Genomic DNA, 13,993 nt, shown 5'->3' with positions numbered 1-13,993 from the left:
CACACCCCCTACTGGGGATGTGCCTGCAACCAAGGTACATGCCCTTGACTGGAATCGAACCCGGGACCCTTCAGTCTGCAGACCGACGCTCTATCCACTGAACCACACCAGTCGGGCTGGAGCTGGTGCCTTTCCTTGATCAGCCCAGTTGTCTCCCACAAAGGGAGGCCAGACTGTCAGTAGGACATCCCCTGAGGGCTCCCAGTATGTGAGAGGGGACAGGCTGGGCTGAGGAGAACCCCCTGCCCAGTGCACGAATTTCGTGCACCGGGCCCCTAGTGTATAAAATAAGGTGCAAAACTGCCATTCCCCGAAACATTATCTCAATCTGTTGAGATTTTGCTTCCTGGCAATTGTCAACAGTTTTGGCTCAAATAAACTCACAAAAATTCTTCACAGCTTTGAATGTTTCCTACATTGAAAAACCCAGTCAGGAAGGTATTATCATTGCTAGCTCCAGACTGTGCTCTTCACAGGCTGCTCACCTTCCTCCTGCTCCTTCTCACTGTGGCCTCCAGGGTGGATGTTTTCAGTCTTTAATATTTTTAATTTGCCATTAGCCCAAAGAGCCCGTCAATCATAAAGATAATACTTGTGCAGTTAGACCCCCCTGCCTTGTACTCTCCTTAGGAATAGGTCAATACCTTTGACATGAGATTGTGGGTAAGTGAAGGAGCCCAATCACAACTCAACAAGCCTGAAAGAGGCTTATAGTCTGCTAGTAGAGAATTTCAGAGCACACTTACAAAGTCTGTATTTTCATTTGATTACATGGGTAGAGAAAGAAATTAATATGTTAACAATGATTAATTCTTAACATATTGATTGTGACTGAGTCCAGAGGAGGTCCTTTTGTGATCAGTACAAACTAGAGAAGTAAGCTTCCACAGATGGAAGAGGCAAGGTTGGAGTCCCCAACCTCCAGCTTTTAGTCCCTTAGAACTGTCAGGAATATTTATATTTACTCTAACCTAATCGTCCTACAGTTGGGGACACTGAGGCCTAAAAAATTAAGAGACTTGGCTTGTGTTAATACAACTAAACAGTTGGAATTTGAATCCAAATTTTTCTTATTTTTATAAGCTCCCTTTTTGAGGTCACTGAGATAAGAGCTGTAGAAGAGGAAGGTCTTTGGAAATGTTGATGCCCTTGAGCCTAGTGGAAGGAGCTCAGCAACAGCAAACTCCCTTTAATTGAAGAGATAGCTACCCCCGCCCCCCCATTCCGCCCCACAAGAGAGGGAGGGACTGAGTGAGATGGTGGAAGGCAGAAAGCCAGGTATAGAATCACAGAAACATGTTTGGATCTGGTGAGCAGGGCAGAGTAGGGAAATCAGGGAGCTTAGGCAAATCATAGGAAAGAGCTAAAATTGGTTAGCCAAACTGTGGACTCAAATGGAGACTTGACAATTTTGTCTATAGCTAACCATACCCATATGTTCAAAATTATTTTAGTTTTCAGTTTTTCCTTTGAATGTCCTGTATATTTTTATAAGGTGATTTACATTTACTATAAGCCAATTTTGGCATTTTTCCAACACATATGATGGAAAACTTAATTATTTTTATGTTATTCTATTGACGTTTTCAGTCTTTAATTTGCCATTAGCCCAAAGAGCCCTTCAATCATTAAGGTAATACTTGTACAGTTAGGCAGGAAATAGTTAATGGTACTAGAGCAAAGGCCCTATATCCTGCCTCTCAAGCCCTAAAGTACTAAACTTCCAAATGACAGCATGCTGAGACCAGCAAGCGACAGATTTGTATTAAAGATGCACTTCTGGTGACCAGACCAACTGGGTAGCACTGATTCTTTTTGAGTGCAAAGGTTCAAATGGCAATTGTAGGTTTTTCTGTAAATGGTCTAGGTACCTTCAAAGTAGATTAGTGACTAATTCATGTAGTGTATATGACTGGCTTTGTGAAACCCTCTTCCCAGAAAAATATCTTAGCTGGGCCCTAACTGGTTTGGCTCAGTGGATAGAGCATCGGCCTATGGACTCAGGAGCCCCGGGTTCGGTTGCAGTCAAGGGTGTGTGCCTTGGTTGCGGGCACAGCCCCAGTGGGGGGTGTGCAGGAGGCAGCTGATTGATGTTTCTCTCTCATCGGTGTTTCTGGCTCTCTGTCCCTCTCCCTGCCTCTCTGTAAAAAATCAATAAAATATATTTTAAATATATATAAATATATATAAATATATATATATATAAATATATATATATAAATATATATATATATATATATCTTAGCTGGGATCCTGTTTTCCAGTAGCAGGTTTTTGGAGTGAGATAAGTGAATGGGTTAAAGAAATTTAAAAAAAAATAAGATAAGAAAGCAAGAGTCTTTTGTGTACTGGAGGTATGCTAGCTATGTCTGTTTTTGTGGGAAAATATTTCAAAGATCTGATTTAAGAAAAAAAGAGAAGACAATCTCGGTAAATTTACATAAATTTACCAGGGCCTAAGGCCATCTAGGTAACACTTCTTAAAAAAATTTTTATAACTTACAAAGTTAACATCAGTCTGAAATGATAGTATTAAGAAGTTAGCATATGAAAAATATTCTTAAATATTCTTGATGAGCTATAAAGAAGTAAAATTTTCTTTAAAAATATCCTTATAGCCCGGCCAGTGTGGCTCAGAGGTTGAGCGTCAACCTATGAACCAGGAGGTCACGGTTCTATTCCTGGTCAGGGCACATGCCTGTGGTGCAGGCTCAACCCTCTCTTGCATGGGAAACATGCAAGAGGCAGCTGATAGATGATTCTCTCTCATCATTGATGTTTCTATCTCTCTCTCCCTCTCCCTTCCTCTCTCTGAAATGAATAAAAACATATTTTAAAATAATTAAAATAAAAATATCCTTACAGTATATTTGAGCAGTGTTATTTCTTATGTGCTATACAAATAGTTGAAGGTTAATTATCAGTGTAACTAAATAGTAGTGCTGCCAGTCTCCTTCAGACAAACAAAAAACAATAAATAATAAATATCCTCACAGATAGCAAATGAGCTTTGAAATATTATAAGGAAAATGGCCTCCCTTCATCAAATATATCAAAGCCTCCAAGGATTAGCACAAGAAAGAGAATTTCCCGATTCGGAGGGGCAACTGATTTACATGCTTCAGCTCTTAGTCTTCCCTTATGACCCTCACTTTATCACTTTCATTCCCATATGGAGCCATAAAGGGTTCGCCTCCCATTTAACATTCTTGTTTTCCTCCCCACTCTGATTTCATCAGTTGTGGAGCTCTTTAGCTTTTCCTTCTGTTCTGGTACACTTTCATTCCTACTCAGCACCCCTCTAGTTCAACCTTGATGGAAGCCAATCCTGTTCTCTGACAATCAGGCACTGTCTGGTTCTGCCCCAGCAGCCATGCTCATGCCATGTGACTTTGTTCTCTTTGGCTATCACTGACTGATTGAACCAGCAAGGTACACCTTGTATAAACTGGGCCTATCATAGTTGATCTCTCAGGAATTTGGAATTGGGACCAATAGGCTATTTACAGCCTCTTAAAGTGTCTGGAGCCTAGCATAGGTGTGTTGGTAGTTGTGGGGGAGCCATATGCAAACTGAGAGCAGGGAAAGCCCTCCAGCTGTGGCTCAGCCCCAGGGAGGAGCAAACAATAGAGCAAGAGAGATGTGTCTGGGTTCCTAGGAGCTTGTGGATCCCATCCATTCCAAACCTTTATAGGACCTGACACTTACACAATGCGAGGGCCCTCTATTTAAAAAATAGATAATTATTTATACAAAATTAGGTGTGAATATGCATATTTATTTAGAATGGTAAATAAATCACAAAATTACAGATTTTTAAAATCTGATCATTACTTCAAATATTATATAACCCAGAAAAATAAAATATATTGTACTTTTTTGTTAATCAGCTCTCTGACATACCTCTAAAATAATTTTCCTACATTCATTGTCTACATATTATCACATTATTTCTTTTTTTATCTTTATTGTTGAAAGCATTACAGATGTCACCTTTTTTCCCTATTGACCCTCTCAACTCCACCCCCTTCCCCCCTCAGGCCTTCACCACACTATTGCGCATGTCCATGAGCTATGCATATAAGTATATAAGTTCTTTGGTTTATCTCTCTTCATCTCCCCACCCGCACATTGAGGTATGTCAGTCTCTTCCATGGTAACATGCTTCGGGTCTTATTTTGTTGGTCAATTCATTTTGCTCATTAGATTTCATAAATAAGTGAGATCATGTGATATGTGTCTTTCTCAGATTGGCTTATTTCACTTAGCATAGTAGTCTCTAGGTCTATCCATGCTGTCCCAAAGGGTAAAAAGATCCCTCTTTTTTGACACCTACAGTATTCCTTTGTGTAAACGTCCCACAGCTTTTTTATCTATTCACTAGAGGCCCAATGCACAAAATTTGTGCATGGGTAGTGTCCGTAGGCCTGGCCGGTGATCAGGGCCAATCTGTGGGGCGAGGGGGGGCGCCCACTGGCACCTGCCTTGGCTGGCCTGATGCCCCTGCTTGCCGGCCCCACCCCCCACTGGCACCCGCCTTGGCTGGCCTGGGGCCTGCAGGCTGGGGGAAGCTCCTGCATTGAGCATCTGCCCCCTGGTGGTCAGTGCACGTCATAGCAACTGGTCATACTGCTGTTAAGTCTATTTGCATATTAGGCTTTTATTCTATAGGATATGGGCATGTGGGCTGTTTCCAAATCTTTGCTATTGTTAATAATGTTGCTGCCCTAGCTGTTTGGCTCAGTGGATAGAGCGTCAGCCTGAGAACCTAAGAGTCCCAGGTTTAATTCCAGTCAAGGGCACATATCTCAGTCACAGGTTCCTCCCCGTGCAGGAGGCAACCAATTGATGTGTTTCTCTCACATAGATATTTCTCTCTGTCTTTCCCTCTCTCTTCACTCTCTCTAAAAAAAAAAAAAAAAAAATCAATGGAAAAATATTCTCGAGTGAGGATTAAAAAAAACAACAATGCTGCTATGAACATTGTGGTGCATATAATCTTTCCAATTGGTGTTTTAGGGTTTTAAGGATATATTCCCAGAAGTAGGATTGCTGGGTCAAATGGCAGTTCCATTTTTTTTTTTTAATATATTTTATTGATTTTTTACAGAGAGAAAGGGAGAGGGATAGAGAGTTAGAAACATCGATGAGAGAGATACATGAGAGAGATACATCGACCAGCTGCCTCCTGCACATCCCCCACTGGGGACGTGCCCGCAACCAATGTACATGCCCTTGACCGGAATCGAACCTGGGACCTTTCAGTCCGCAGGCCGACGCTCTATCCACTGAGCCAAACCGGTTTCGGCTGGCAGTTCCATTTTTAATATTTTGAGGAAACTCTATTCTGTTTTCCATAGTGGCTGCACCAGTCTGCATTTCCATCAGCAGTGCACAAGGGTTCCCTTTTCTCCACATCCTCACCAGCACTTGTTGTTTGTTGATTTTTTGATGATAGCCATTCTGCAGGTGTGAGGTGATATCTCATTGTGGCTTTAATTTGCATTTCTCTGATGACTAGTGACTTTGAGCATTTTTTCATGTCTCTTGGCCATTTGTATGTCCTCTTTGGAGAAGTGTCTATTCAGGTCCTCTGCTCATTTTTTAATTGGATTGTTTGTCTTCCTTTTGTTGAGTTGTGTAAGTACTTTATATATTTTGGAGATTAACCCCTTATCAGATGTTTCATTCCAAATATGTTCTCTCATACATTGGGTTCCCTTTTCATTTTGATGGCGGTTTCTTTTTCTGTGCAGAAGCTTTTTATTTTGATGTAGTCCCATTTGTTTATTTTTTCCTTTGTTTCTCTTGTATCAGCAAAAATTCTGCTACATGAGATTTTATTGTGTATCTTTTCTTCTTGGATTTTTATGGTTTCATGGCTTACATTTAAGTCTTTAATCCACTTGGAGTTTATTCTCGTGTATGGTGTAAGTTGATGGTCTAGTTTCCTCTTTTTCCTCCCTTACGAAGGCCTGTGTAAAATGGCCCACCGCCTATCTCTCCAGGCTTACTTTCCACCACTTTTCTCAATAGAGTCCTGGCTCTAGCTACAACTGGCTCCTCCCTGAGCTTTCCCACCATGTCCCTCAGCTTAATGAAATGCCCACACTCTGAGAGTCACAGGAACCGAGCAGGACAGTTCATCCCCCATAACCCATTCCCTCCGAAGCATGTGCCAGCTGAGTAGCATGAGCAGAGGACCTGCCTTATCCATTTAAGTTCTCTCAGTTTCTCAGTACATATGGCTGAATTCATGTAGATTAAGTGTACATAGAATGGGATTTTATAGTAGAGGAAGTACATTTAAGAATAGTTAAGATACAGACTCTAGCATTAGGCTAGGTGTGTTTGATTCCTGGCTCCATCACTTAATAAATGTGTAACCATGGCCAAGTTATTTAATCACTTACTTTCTCTACATCTCAGTTTACATCTGCAAAAAAGGAATGCTAATAAGGCCTAATTAATAAGCTTATTGTAAGGATTAATATAGTTAATCTGTAAAATAATATTACATACCTCCTAGGCTTTCAATGAAAATTAAATGATCTAATATATATAAAGCACTTAGACTAAGTCTGACATGTAATAGTACTCAGTAAATATTAGCTATAGTCTCACTTTCTTCATATGCTTGTAAAGGACTAAATGAGAGACACTTAGAACGGTGCCTATAAAATAGAGTAAGTACTATTGTGTCCACCCTAGTACTTGGGGACAGGGGCAGGACTACACAACTTTGTATTCTTGCAGTGACTCAAATAGTGCTGGTACATATGAGTCACTCAAAATATAATTGTAGCCCTAGTTGGTTTGGCTCAATGGATAAAGCATTGGCCTGGGGACTGGAGGGTCCCAGATTCGATTCCAGTCAAGGGCACATGCTCGGGTTGTGGACTCAATCCACAGAAGGGGGTGTGCAGGAGGCAGCCAATCAATGATTCTCTCTCATCATTGATGTTTCTATCTCCCTCTCCCTTCCTCTCTGAAATCAGTAGACATTTTTTTAAAATTGTAAAATCAAGTGTTTCTCCACAAAACATTGAATTACATTGATTTTAATTTTTACAAGTTCATAAAGTTCAATAAAAGAAATGTAAATTCATGAATACTTGAATAACTTTCCTATCCTCTTAAGCTGTCTTTACCATCTTCTGCAAAATTCTTCACTGCAAGAACTCCCCCAGGTGGTGCTGAATAACTTCCTGAATAAAGAGTTATTCAAGTACCAGAGTTAGACGGTAAGTTATTTGGGGATTAATGTTGACTTTGGTTGGCTTCCCTGACTTTTACTAGGGACATTTTCATTATAGAAACTGGTCTTTAAAACTAGTAATTCATGATCTGTGATTTGAAGACACCTTTGAAATGATGCCAGGACACCCAGAAATGTATAATCCTAGATTTGTGACTGACCACAAAACTTTTTGTATCTTAGGTCTTCTATCTTTTAAATAAATAACAACAACTGAACTCAAAATATCTGGTGACAAGTAATGGCACAATTCTTAGGATGTTAATATGACTACAGCCTATTAGTTAAAAGATTCCATGGTCAGAGATGACATTTTCCCCCATGCATATACTCATTTAGGAAGGTTTTCCTGTTTCATAGCTCACATTTTCCAAATGGACCACACAAAGAGATAGAAAATGGGAGACTCTGAGCACTACCCAACAACCTTTCTGATCAGTGGGATGATCACTTAACCCAGGTAGATGTCAAGTACTTCTCTTGGTTATTCTCCTAGCAACTGGTGTGATCATTTCGCTTAGGAACGAGACCCAACTTTGTTGGGAAAATGCCATGATTAGCCTACTTGGAAGCTGGGACCTATGTGTGAAGAACTGTCCAGCCCAGAGTAAAGAGAGGAATGTGTTGAATGCACTGGAGAGTCAGAGGGTGGAGGTGCAGCCGCTGGGATGACAGAAAGCTGGCTGTGCCCTGTGAGATGCTTCCATCCAGCAACCCCACGAATGCTTGGCAAAAACATTATTCTCACAAAGTGCTTGGTAGCCATGAAATTCCAATGGAAAGCAGTGCAGACATCTTGTGCATCCATCTAATGTCCATCTTGGCCTAAGGCAGAAACACAGGGCATCCTGAGGAAACTAACTTCGAGGAATTATCAGAAATCTCAAAGCAGAATGTGGGCTCTCATAGTCCCTAAAATAAATAGGTACTGGCACCAAGTTTTCCTAAATCTCTGAAGGGTGGGGAGGTCCCAGTTCTGTCTGGTTTAACTACTAGTAGTATTAGGATGAAGGCAGCTTGTCAAAATTATGAACATTTAAATGAATGGGGGAAAATGAAGAAATAAACTTAAAAAAATAAACTATCAACTTCATTTCAAGATTTTAGAAAAATGTATACGAAAATAGACATGGGTATTCCTGGTTATAAAAAGTACATTAAAGAGAAATAAACATTTTTAAACAGTAGAACATTTTGCCTTCAAAACCAGGCAGACCACTTTCACTATCAGAATAGAAAGAAATTATAAGAAGGAAACGTCCTTGCTATGTTAACAGTTGTGAGCAAAATGTGGGGAAGTACTTTAAAACAGAGATTGCTTTACTGTATTGTAGCCCCTACCCACAGCCTATGTTAAGGCCCTCAAACAGAAATATGAATTTTATCCTTTTTTATCTAAAGATTCCATTTTTTTTAGAATAAGGTTGGTCTTTTTTTCTTACTTAAAAAGTAGTACATGGCCATTTTGGAGAGGTTTTAAGATATGAGAGAATAAATCCACACCTTTTAAATGATAACATAGATTTGTCTCTAGACTCCCTGAAATGCAAAAAATCATTCTCAGTAGCATCCCTGGTGTGAATAGCATATGCTGAGAACAGATTAGTGCTGAGGGTTATAGAATTGTCATCGTCCCTTTAGAAAAAACAAAAAAGAGTAAAAGAAGAAAGAACTTTGGACTTCATCCACTGAATTATCAGGACTCCTGGTGGCACATGACAAAAACTGACTTGAGCCAGCTTAGTCAAATATGGTGATCAATTATTGGCTCACATAGCCTAACCTTTGGGCAGGCAAGGACAATTGTGACAAAATCACTCACTTTCAGGATGCTCCCCCTCCATCTCTGGTCTTTGCTTCTCTTGGCAGTTTGGGTTTAGTCTCTTTTAAGTCAGCTTGCTGCATGAGACGCTGTCAGGGAGAGGGACTACCCTTCTTGAGTTCTTGTAGCTATTAATAAAATTGGCACAAGGCATAATAATAACAGGAGAAAATCCCAAGTTTTGTTATGTATACACAAGAGACTTAAAAGAATAATTCTCTGTGAGAGAAGTGGAACAGTCCATTTATATACCTTTTACTTAAAGAAACATTCAATGTGGAGGGATTTGACAAGACAAAGGAGCATAGGGTTGGGGTTGCGTAGTCAGAAAGGAATTAACATGGAATGGAGGTGTAGGGCAGTAAATTAGTAAAATTACTGGGTTTGTTTCTAGAGGTTTCTCAACTTTGGATCCTCTATCTCTGGTGATAAAGCTGTCTCTTCCTTAGACTGTTTGCTTGTTAGCCCTTTTATAGGACTGACTCTACCGAATCAACTCATAGAAGGTCCACCTCAACCCAACCAAATTTGGACTTTATTTATTTCATTCATCTCTCCTTTGTTTGGAATAACATTGTGATTACTCTATCATTGCTTTGGATAATTTATTTTTAAATGTATTTTTATTGATTTCAGAGAGGAAGGGAGAGGGAGAGAGAGAAATAGAAACATTAATAATGAGAGAGAACCATTGATTGGCTGCCTCCTGCATGCCCCACACTGGGGATCGAGCACGCAACCCAGTATGTGCCCTGACAAGAATTGAACCTCAACCTCTTGGTTCATAGGTCGATGCTCAACCACTGAGCCACACCAGCCAGGCTGGAGTACTTATTTCTTTGTTGGCTTATTAAGAGATATTATCCTGTATGCTTTTGGCTTGTGAAATATTATTTATTATAAATAATAATTCCAACAGTGAACTTGTGTTAAATAAATTATTGGCAAAGGCAATCTCAGTCTCTGGGCATAATTTGCCCAGAAACTCACTCTCTCTCTCTCTCTCTCTCTCTCTCTCTCTCTCTCTCTCTCTCTCCCTCTCTCCTTTGGTAGGAGTGGGGTTTGACGCTCTGACATAGTGCCCTCTTCTGTTTAAAACTTTCAATGCACATCCAGGCAAATTTCCTTGTTCTCAAGCAGCCTGAAAAAGTTCAAAACTGTTGGGAGCAAAGCTAGTACTTTTGTACACAGGACAAAAATTATATAAATGCAAGTTTCTGAGAAATGTGGGGAAAACAAGGAATTCTAAAGGCCGTGGTTTCATTATCTCCACAACAGGACATCTGAAAGTTAGATTTGTCTCACTTTCCTTTTCCAAAACCATGCCTAATACCTTTTACATTTCTGGGAGCATTTGAGATCTTGCTTCCCGCATGCGTTGTCAGTTTGGCTCAAATGAACTATAAAAATTCTCAAATAAATAAATAAGTTTTCCACATTTCTGATTTCATGAACATCAACACTCTTTTATAGGTCAACAAAACCAGGTGTGCTTGCGTTCTCTTTAGAGAGGATATGTTCATATCTCATTGCATAAATGTTATACATTTTTAAAGTTCTTCTGAAAAAAGAGAATGTTTGTTTAAATGTATACCATGTCCCTGATGACAGTTCCATTGCCTTCTGAGATGGAGGGGGACAAAGGACAGCATTCTCCATTCTAATCTGATTATAACTGGGGGTGAGGGAGGAGAAAAAATGTCAGTTCAAAACTATTTAAGATAGAGACACTCAGAGAATAGAGAATGGAGTACCATAAAGGTCACCCTGTGAATGGCCACTCAGGGTTCCTTCCCCTGAGCATGACCTCCGACTTCACTCCTGTGCCCTACGACCTAGAGTCAAATGAACAAACCCCTACTCCCAGAACTAACTTTCTGCACTGTGAGAAGTGAGGGTAAATTAGCCACAACATTACAAAGGTTTGAGTTTGTAAAGTGTCGTTGACCTTGACCGCAATGAAATCATGTTACCAGGTGGAACCAGGTGTCTTGGTTATATCTCATGGTCTAAAACTGGTTCTCAACCTTTCTAATGCCGCGACCCTTTAATACAGTTCATCATGTTGTGGTGACCCCCAACCATACAATTATTTTCGTTGCTACTTCATAACTGTAATTTTGCTACTGTTAGGAATCGTAATGTAAATATCTGTGTTTTCCGATGGTTTTAGGCGACCTTGCTATCGGTTCTCAACCTGTGGGTCGCGACCCACAGGTTGAGAACCGCTGCTGTAGAGCAGCGGTTTACTTCCTCATGAAATTGTGACTTTTAGCAAAATGTAAACTTTAAGGTTGCTGAAATGAATGTTAACCAGTTAGTTTGTTGAAGACGAAAGGAACACACACAGATCACCTTCAGTGATAAGACGTGTTAAAGGATATGTGGGAACTTGGGGTAACAAGAAAGGAAAGTAGCTCTGGAAACTGCCTCATGCAGCTGCTCAAACTTCAGGAGATTGTGTAAAAGGTACCACAGAATCAAGACTTTTACTCACGGTAGCAGTCTTAGCTGAAAGGACTCACCTTTTCTTTGGTACATCTAACATTTATAGCCCCAGGAGATATTTGAGTTGGTTTATCACCTTTATTATCCTAAAGCAGGAAGTACTTATCTCTACCCTCCCATAGAATGAAGGCTCTGGAAATGCTTTGATTTTGAGCATTTTCCCCCTCATCTTCTTCCCTGTCTCACATGATATTGTGTTCAGAATTTGGGGTCTATATTGTTGCTATTTTTTGTTATAGTTTTACTTTATTTTAATTTTATTTTTTTTAAATATATTTTATTGATTTTTTACAGAGAGGAAGGGAGAGGGACAGAGAGTTAGAAACATCGATGAGAGAGAAACATTGATCAGCTGCCTCTTGCACACCCCCTACTGGGGATATGCCCGCAACCAAGGTACATGCCCTTGACCGGAATCGAACCTGGGACCCTTGAGTCCGCAGGCCAATGCTCTATCCACTGAGCCAAACCGGTTTCGGCTTACTTTATTTTTTTAATTTGAAAAATTTCAAGCACACAATACAGTGAAAAAAATAGCTCAAAGAGCACCTCTATAAACTTCAGCTAATTCAATCAATTATTAATATCTTCTCTCTCCCTCCCTCTCTTTGCCTTAGAGATATTTCCAAGATATGTGTTTAAAAGAACATTAATTATATTTTATCCAAAATTTCTAGATATTATATGGCAAGAAGTTTTTCAGGTTTTCCGATTAGCTGTACCACCAGATATGGAAGTCCTACATTTATTAATTCTCTTCTTTTCTCAGAACATTACATAATTTTTTCATGCTTCCCCAGAAATAATTGGCTGTAAACTTATTCTTTAAAGTAATCTGAAACGTAACTAAAATAATTAATAAATTATTTCTTCAAAAACAATAATTGTGTTCAACTTATTTCTACATGTGACTTGGGTGGTAATATTGTCCTCAGTATTTTACATGTCTATTTATACTTTCTCTATATACTTAATTTTATTTTTATAAAAATTCTGCCCAGTTACCTACATTTTGCTTAATTTTTGAAAACAAATTTGGCATATGTTAAATAGGGAAATAGTAAACAGACACCAAACTGTATTTCTCAGACATGGAAAGGATTCAAGAAGCATTCCAGGGAGAGGGATTTGCATATATAAGAGCCATGTTTTCTAGGAATAGAAAGAAGGCCACTGGCCCTAGCTAGTTTGGCTCAGTGGATAGAGCATCGGCCTGCAGACTGAAGGGTCCCAGGTTCGATTCCATTCAAGGGCACATGCCTGGGTTGCAGGTTCAATCCCGAGTGGGGAGCAGGCAGTCAATGATCTCTCTCATCATTGATGTTTCTATCTCTCCCTCTCCCTTCCTCTCTGAAATCAATCTATATATATAAAATCCTAATATGCAAATAGACCGAAGGGTGAACAACCGGTCACTATGACGTGCACTGACCACCAGGGGGCGTGCACGAAACATGGCTGGTGTTGGCAGCAGGTGGTAGAGCGTGGAACATGGTGGATGTCAGCCGCAGCGGGATGGTGGAGCAGGTGAGGGGGGGCGCCAGGCTAAGGTGGGGCACTAGTCACTGTCATAGGGGCGAGCCTCTGACAGTTACTGAAAATTCTTTGCTCCTGTGCACTGTGGTCTCGCCCAGCATTCTCACCTGCTGCTGGCACCAGAGCCGCTGCTCACACCCACTGCTGGTGCCCGGCGCCAGCCCCAATCTTTCAGTGCTGTCTGCAGGTGCGAGTGGAGGCTGCCGGCCCCAATTGCCCTCAGGGCTTCTCCACCTCCCCCTGCTCCTGAGGGGCGATCAGGGAAGCAGTCACTGCTCGCACCCACTGACGGTGGTGCCAGCACCCTCACATTCGCTGCTGGCGCCGGCCCCAATCACTCTGCGCTGCCAGTGGGTGTGAGCATGGCCGGCACTGTCAGCAGGTGGGAGCAGCAACAGGAGCAGGGCTGCCAGCAGACAGAGGACTGGGGGCCATGGTGGGAGGGGCCAGGTGGGGGCATGGAGGATGGGCCAAGACCTGCTCCTGTGCCCAATGCAGCCTCTCGGCCCACAGTTCCTTTCAAGGTGCATGAATTCATGCACAAGGCTCCTGGTAAAAACATATTTTAAAGAAAGAAGACCATTGTATTAGAGCAAAGTGAATGAAGGGAATGAGATTAGGCTGAAGAGATCATTGAGGCTGACCGTTAGGACCTTGAAGATGATGTCAAGGATTTAAGTGTACCAAATAAGATTGATGCTAAGCTAGTAGGAGTTCCAATTAGACCTGTATTTGAAAAGATGCAGTGGGAAGAGTGTGGCTGGTACAAGAGTGGGTATGGGGAAACCAGGAGAGATTATTGCAATAGCCCTAGCAAGAAATAATGGCTTGGAATGGGGCAGTAGTGATGGAAAGAAGTAAAGAGAAAA

General features: G+C 40.9%; 1 non-coding gene across 1 annotated transcript; it reads left to right on the top strand.

Annotated features, from left to right (window-relative positions):
* The first annotated feature begins 2,862 nt into the window (after positions 1 to 2,862).
* On the top strand, positions 2,863 to 2,965 carry LOC114233446 (small nucleolar RNA SNORA19). The gene has a single exon (XR_003619587.2). It is a non-coding gene; the product is annotated as a small nucleolar RNA SNORA19 (small nucleolar RNA).
* Positions 2,966 to 13,993: the final 11,028 nt, after the last annotated feature.

This window comes from Eptesicus fuscus, chromosome 6 (assembly GCF_027574615.1).
Source record: "Eptesicus fuscus isolate TK198812 chromosome 6, DD_ASM_mEF_20220401, whole genome shotgun sequence".
NCBI lineage: Eukaryota > Metazoa > Chordata > Mammalia > Chiroptera > Vespertilionidae > Eptesicus > Eptesicus fuscus.
The sequence above is the reverse complement of the archived record's forward strand: the minus strand, read 5'-3'. Positions and strand labels throughout refer to the sequence as shown.